Raw genomic sequence first — 6,886 nt, forward strand, 5'->3', positions numbered from 1 at the left:
CCTCTTTATAATATTAGTGTAGATGAAATTAAAGATCCTAAACAAGAGTTGCAGTAATTGGAAGAATCCGTAAGTGCCGAAGCTAAAAATAGTATGGCCTTTATGTGGTGTAAAATCTTTTAATGAAGAATGTTCACTAATTTTGTTTTTTAGCTTTCTGTATTCTCTGTTAAAAATAAAAAATACGCGTGAAAGAATTATTTCGATACGTCAATTAGTTTCCAAGATATTGAATTTTAAAAGTGCGGGCGGCGGCCGGCCCGCCATTGTATGCGCGTGACGTCATATTACAACGACTGGCTCATATTTGTATGGGTGGAATCTTGCAAACTAAATTAAGACCCACTTCCAGGCAACCGATTAAGCTGAAATTTCGCAAACACATGTGATTTGGATGACCATGCAATATTATGATGACATGGAGCTGATCTGATGATGGAGCTGGAAGGTGGCCATAGGAACTCTATAATAAAACGACTTAAATGCATCGAGTTTGGGCTCGTTCGTTTTGTATTGATGAGTATTTTAATTCTATATAGTAATCGGGGTCTAATGATGGAGCTGGAAGGTAATTCGCAATAAAACGACACAATCGCATCAAGTTTGGGTTTGGTTCAATTTTAATTTCTGTGATGGGTCTGGGTGTTAATATGTATAATAAGTTTGTATTTACAAAAAAAAAAAAAATTAAGTATGTTTATATCCGTTTTCTAGTGAGCGGACGCTGTGAATGTACGTCACACGGGGTCACGTGACCGTCGGCGGGACTCAATATTTAAGCGAACTTTGAATGCCTATAAAATTATAACTACTGGGTATTTTTGAATGAAATAAAAACTAATGTATTTGTAAATGTAAAAGCTTAACTGTAACATAGGTTTCAAGTGATTTTGCATACCTAGTAACATTCTCAATTGTCCTGTTACAGTACATCAGACCTTGACTATGAACATGAAAGCGCATTATACTGAATTACAGGTTTCAAATTTGCATAATCGTCCGGTGCACGCCTCATGCAATAAAATAAATGCATATTAAATTACTAGCTTTCCGCCCGCGGCTTCGCACGCGTGGAATTTTGTTTGTCACAGAAAAACTTTATTGCGCGCGTCCCTGTTTCAAAAATCGGGATAAAAACTATCCTATGTCCTTTCCCGGGACTCAAACTATCTCTATGCCAAATTTCATCAAAATCGCTTCAGTGGTTTAGGCGTGAAAGCAAGACAGACAGAGTTACTTTCGCATTTATAATAATAGTATATAGAGTATAGAAGTATAGATTACTGGCCTAGCCGTCATCCACAACTATGTACGATGTAATGAAATACACGGTCAAATAGTCAAAGGTGAGGAGTCAGCTTTATTGAATTTGTTTGTAATTTTTTTCAGTGATTTTTTCTCGATCCCAATGCCATCTTAGCATGTTGAGTCACATTAAATTAGTCTAATTTATGTAAACAGTCGGCTCAATAACTAATAACACTACAAACGTCGACAGGTTCATCCAGTGTCTAAGTAGCTCAGTTGGAAGAGCAGTCGCCCAGCAAGCGAAAGGTCGTGGGTTCGATTCCCGCCTTAAGCTCGATTCACACATATCAGTGAATCCACAGTTCAGACACAGTACCGGCACAGTGCGAAATATTCTTTCATACAGTTTCTATGAAAGATAAAAACGATATTTTCACCTCAATTTTCTTAACGAATCCTTCAAGTATCAGAAAATACTTATACACGAATGTCAATTTCTAAAATTACGGAGTCTTTCTCTATATCATTATCTAAGTTAGCCCTCATTCGCCTTAGGGTCCTCGCCCACGCGACAGCATCGCTACTAACGCGCGTTAGTCGCATTTGCAACGCACTACATAAGTGATACCAACGCGCTACTAACGCGCAACAGCAGCGCGACTGCATCGCTACAAAAAGTCGCCGTGGGCGAGGGCCCTAATGTCCGTGGGAAACCACAAATGTCGTCTCAAGGATGCCTTAAACACTTACGAAAGAAATTGAGTTCTGACATGGAAACTTTAAACGTCATAGTGTCGTCCGATTTTTACCTTACATTAGTTATTTACTCGAACCACGTAGATATTAATATTTGAAACGGCGCGTCATGGTTCTAGGTATTTATGAGAAGGTATTTTCGAGCTAGATATTGTGTAATATTTATAGATGAGACGATAGAACATTATTTAGAGCCGTTTTAGAATATGGCCCTAGGTCATGGAGATATTAATGTAATATTTATGTACGTACCTTATACACTTATTTAAAATTGATATCGTTCAACTTTGGGTCCTTTATTCTATGATTTCTGCGCTGGTACTAACAAATCCGTCTCTACCAGACATGCAAGACTTCGGGACGCTGTCCAGCAAGACGGTGACCGAGGTTCTAATGCTGGAGATGAAGATGGCGCCTACGGCCAAGACTTACCTTGTGTCCGGCTACCCGCGCTCTATGAGGGACGTGGCTGAGTACTCGGATAAGGTACGTGATCATTAGCATTTTAAGCTAGTTTTAACCGTGAAAAAATAAAATGTTCCAGATTTTTTCAAACAATCCCATCACATTATCATTTCAGCCCATATTTAGTACTAGATTTCCGCCCGCGGCTTCGCCGTCGTGGAATTTTGTCTGTCACAGAAAAACTTTATTATTGTTTCAAAAACCGGGATAAAAACTATCCTCTTCCTTTCCCGGGACTCAAACTATCTCTATGCCAAATTTCATTAAAATCGGTTCAGTGGTTTAGGCGTGAAAGAGAGACAGACAGACCGACAGACAGAGTTACTTTCGCATTTATAATATTAGTATATGTAGTAGCCTAAATCCTACATCTCTTTTGGTTTGTAATCAGATGGCGGTTAAATTTATAATTCTTGGTTCATACCTATTAGGCTAGGTTTTCGATGTATTAGTGGACTGTATTTCTGCGGATGCTTAAACAGCTGCCTAAAGAACGCAGTTGTAAGCTTGCAAATAATAACTGGGACGAAGAGACCGAAGAAAAATGGCGACAGGAAATTTGGAAAGGAAACATGCGCACTTACCAATAATATCTCCGTCGGGCACTCTTCAAGTTTCACAAGCCACACACGATGGTTCCGAGCCGAACACTTAGCAATTATTGTTCTTTAGAGCTGTCTTGCACAAAATCGATATAAAATATAGGTCACGCACAAATTAATAAAGACACGTCTGTCTCAGCGTAGGCGCAAATTAGGAAGGGGCGATGTCCACCGTATGCGTTGCACATTCGTAGATCGCGGTGACAGACGAAGACGGCAACAGCAAAAGTGCACATGTTGGAAAGGGATGGGAGATGATGGGATTTAAAACATTTGCAAGCTTACCCTACAATAATTTTATTTTTACAAACCGCAAAAATACGAAATCCAACATCCCCCCGGCCTTGAAGAAACCCTTCAAAACAAAGAGAAAATCGCCCCATGTAATACATAGAGCGTAGCACATAAGGTGCAGAAGTTAATTGATAAGTGAATAAACAAAAAAAAATAAAAATAAAACTAAATATAAAGGACATTGTCAGAAACCGCCTAAAAACCGCCCAAAAACATTAACCCATCATAATTATTTTCTATTTTTTTTAATACATTAAGCACCCTTTCATTCTAATGGACACTTAAGCATTGAAAAATTAAATAAATAAGTCTTTTAACGTTTATTCTATAATACTATTACAACTTCCGGACGTTTTGGTGCGTGGCATGGTCTAAAACCTATCAAGTTCCATAATTTTTGCCGATAAAATCTGTACGAGGCATTACCGTACTTTATTGCTGGGAGTCCATGTATAGTGATGTTCCTGCGGCCATCATAGACAATAAAATATCGATTTTGAAAATAAAATAAATCGATTAAACTGCTTTGAAGACTAGATTTGCGTTAAAAGCTAAAAAGATATTGACACTATGACAAGAAGCTATCTAAAGTGTCCAACTGGTCGAAGGTCGTAAATAAAATAAAAATAATTAGGACCATAAACTGATATTCATGGTATCATAACTGTAAAAGTGTCAGAATCCGATGTTGAATCCAATGCCAGTTGAAGTGTGAGAAACATATATCAACCTAGTATAGTTGCCAGTCTCTCATAATCTATGCCAATGAGGGTTTTCGCGATTGAAAAATCCGCCAGATGGCAATACGTAGACGTGAGGTCCAAATGCTGCATGATTGGTTATTTTTGACATGACATTGATAGATATCCACCAATCATGCAGCATTTGGACCTCGCGTCTACGTATTGCCATCTCGCGGATTTTTCAATCGCGAAAACCCTCATTCATAGCACATGTATAATAATAGACCAAATGAACTTTTATAGATTGTGAAAGAGAAGATAAAGATTTTATTATTTTATTAAAATCTTGCCACGAGGTAGTTTTTCAGTAGAAACCAGGATTGGATAATCGCTACAGGCAAGTATCAGAACATTTTATAAATATTTTTAATCGATTATATCCTTGTGAATCGTTTTAATAAATTGTCATTTTACTTTTTCAATTAAAACTTTTTCAATCCCTAGTCTTGTCAAACTGTCATAATGTCAACAAATTATAAATGTCACGTCAGTTGACTCAATTTCAGTCTTCTGTGCGTTTATTGTATTTTTATTTCAATGAAATAGTGCTAAAGGGTTAGTACTAAAATTGAAAGCCTTTTTTCAGAAAGAAAACCAATGTGGTGCCCTTATTATTCATACTGTTTGAAAGTTACAAGTCAGTGATACAGAGTTGCCGACATTATAACTCCGTAGTGATACCATACCAAAGAAGAAGTTTTCCTAAACACTTGTGTTATTTTTATATGTGATCAAATAAAAAGCATTAATTCTACTGCTCAAATGGAATAAATTATCCCAAGAGACCGAATATAAAAAAAAACCTCTCCATAGAAATTATCACCATCAAGAGGATGTGATTTTTTTTGAGAATTTGATATTGGTCCTGTAAGAAAAGTAGTTGTATTTCAGTAGTAGAATCATCAACCCTTCTTGTTTCATCAGCAAGAGCAAGATTACTATTAAAACGCCCTGTAGGTAGGTAGTGTTAAGCTGAAGAGTTTGTTTAGTGTTGTGCCGGTATGCACAATACTTAATCTCTTCATATTTTATCTTGATCACGTTCACAGTGTCAGCACATTTATCACGTATAGTGCTGATGCTGTGACGTCATTTATCTATAATCTATATCGTATAAATATACGTGTAGTCCGCGTTAATAAACAGATTAATATCAGAGACTAACTACAACCCGTGTCTCATTCATACGCTCCCCTAAGATGGCACAAATTGGTGACCCCGACGACGAACCGGACGAGGAAGACGATCCAAACGAAGATGACACAAATTGGTGACCCCGACGAAGAAGATGATCCCGATGAAGTTGCCACAAATTGGTGACGACGAAGATAAACGTACCAAGCCGACGTGATGTAAGACGTAACCTCCATCACCCACCACCATCTTCAGCATCAGCCTCCGCCAGCTTTCATCTGACATGGAATCAAATTGGCTACCCCGATTGAGCAGAGCAAATCCGTGACGTCACTTCAACATCAATCATCGTCATCATGTCAACTCCGTGCAAGTTGTGCAACTCAACACTACGAGAAGTCGCTGCCAGTACCCCTGTCACATCCGTATTCCCGATTTCTAAAAGGACCAACCTCGTCTGTGTAGCTGGAATCAGTCTTGGAACTTCAAAAGAATCAAATCGCTAATAAAATATTAGAGAATGCAAAAATAATGAAGTCTCAGCAGTTCAACAGTCAACTACAACATTCAAGACCAAACAATGGAAAATGTGCTAACACAGTACAATATGTTCAACTGAAATAATGATTGTGCCATGACCGTGAAAATTTGCGACGCAGCAGTTACAGGCCAAGGTCGCCTAGTCAAGTAAGAAGATTTTGTTATTATAATATGTATCAACGTATGCAGAAAAATGTGAAAAATCATGTGATTGGAAACAAACGAACCAATGAAACTAAAAATCGCACAGCCAGCACGGCTTCTGTGCTATCTACCCGTCTAACCGCCTTATTGTTACCGACTGAAAAAGTGGTATGAGGTTTTTTAATCGTTACGGGAGCAATGTAAAAGTGATAAGCAACAATGCTAAATGAGCAATATGTTATATACCACGAATGGTTCAAAGATAAACACTTACGGTGAGAAAACTCTGACTCTTAACTTGGGAATTCAATCATTTAGAAAAATGTGTGTCCCTCCAGAGCGAATAATTTCTTAGGTTATCCGATAACGAGCCAAGAAATCGCCCAACAGAGCAGAAATCAAAGCAACCGATGAATTGAAACACAGTTAAGGAATTGAGAAAATTACGCAGCCGCGTATCGAAGTTGAATACTTTGAATATTTCAAGAATGATAATTCGCCTATCCTTTGGTCTTCAGAAGCCGATAACGCTTATGAAATGTGCAAGGACACAAGGCATGAACGCTGTGACTACAGCGCACCCATCGCGTAAAGCCGAGCTTGCGCGAGGGCAACCCACGACTGTGAAAACGCCAGATAAGGAAGAAGCCAGTGTTTATGTTTTGTTATAATTTCATCTTTATGAACATTTCACAATTTTTCACCACATGATTTGTATAACGTAGATAGTTATTGTAATTTGTATTATGTAATTAGCACATTATTTTTATTTCTTGTATGTAAGTATGTAGAGATTGAACATTGAACCATGTATTAACTTAGATAATTTATGTATGTTATTGTAATTAGCGCATTATTTTTTTTATTTCTTATTTAAAGGGGGGGAGTACTGTGCCGGTATGCACAATACTTAATCTCTTCATATTTTATCTTGATCACGTTCACAGTGTCAGCACATTT

At 37.7% G+C, this 6,886-nt stretch overlaps 1 non-coding gene across 1 annotated transcript; it reads left to right on the forward strand.

The window, feature by feature from the left end:
- The first annotated feature begins 1,509 nt into the window (after nucleotides 1-1,509).
- Trnaa-agc (transfer RNA alanine (anticodon AGC)) lies at nucleotides 1,510-1,582 on the forward strand. Its single transcript has one exon. It is a non-coding gene; the product is annotated as a tRNA-Ala (tRNA).
- Nucleotides 1,583-6,886: the final 5,304 nt, after the last annotated feature.

This window comes from Ostrinia nubilalis, chromosome 3 (assembly GCF_963855985.1).
Source record: "Ostrinia nubilalis chromosome 3, ilOstNubi1.1, whole genome shotgun sequence".
Classification (NCBI taxonomy): domain Eukaryota; kingdom Metazoa; phylum Arthropoda; class Insecta; order Lepidoptera; family Crambidae; genus Ostrinia; species Ostrinia nubilalis.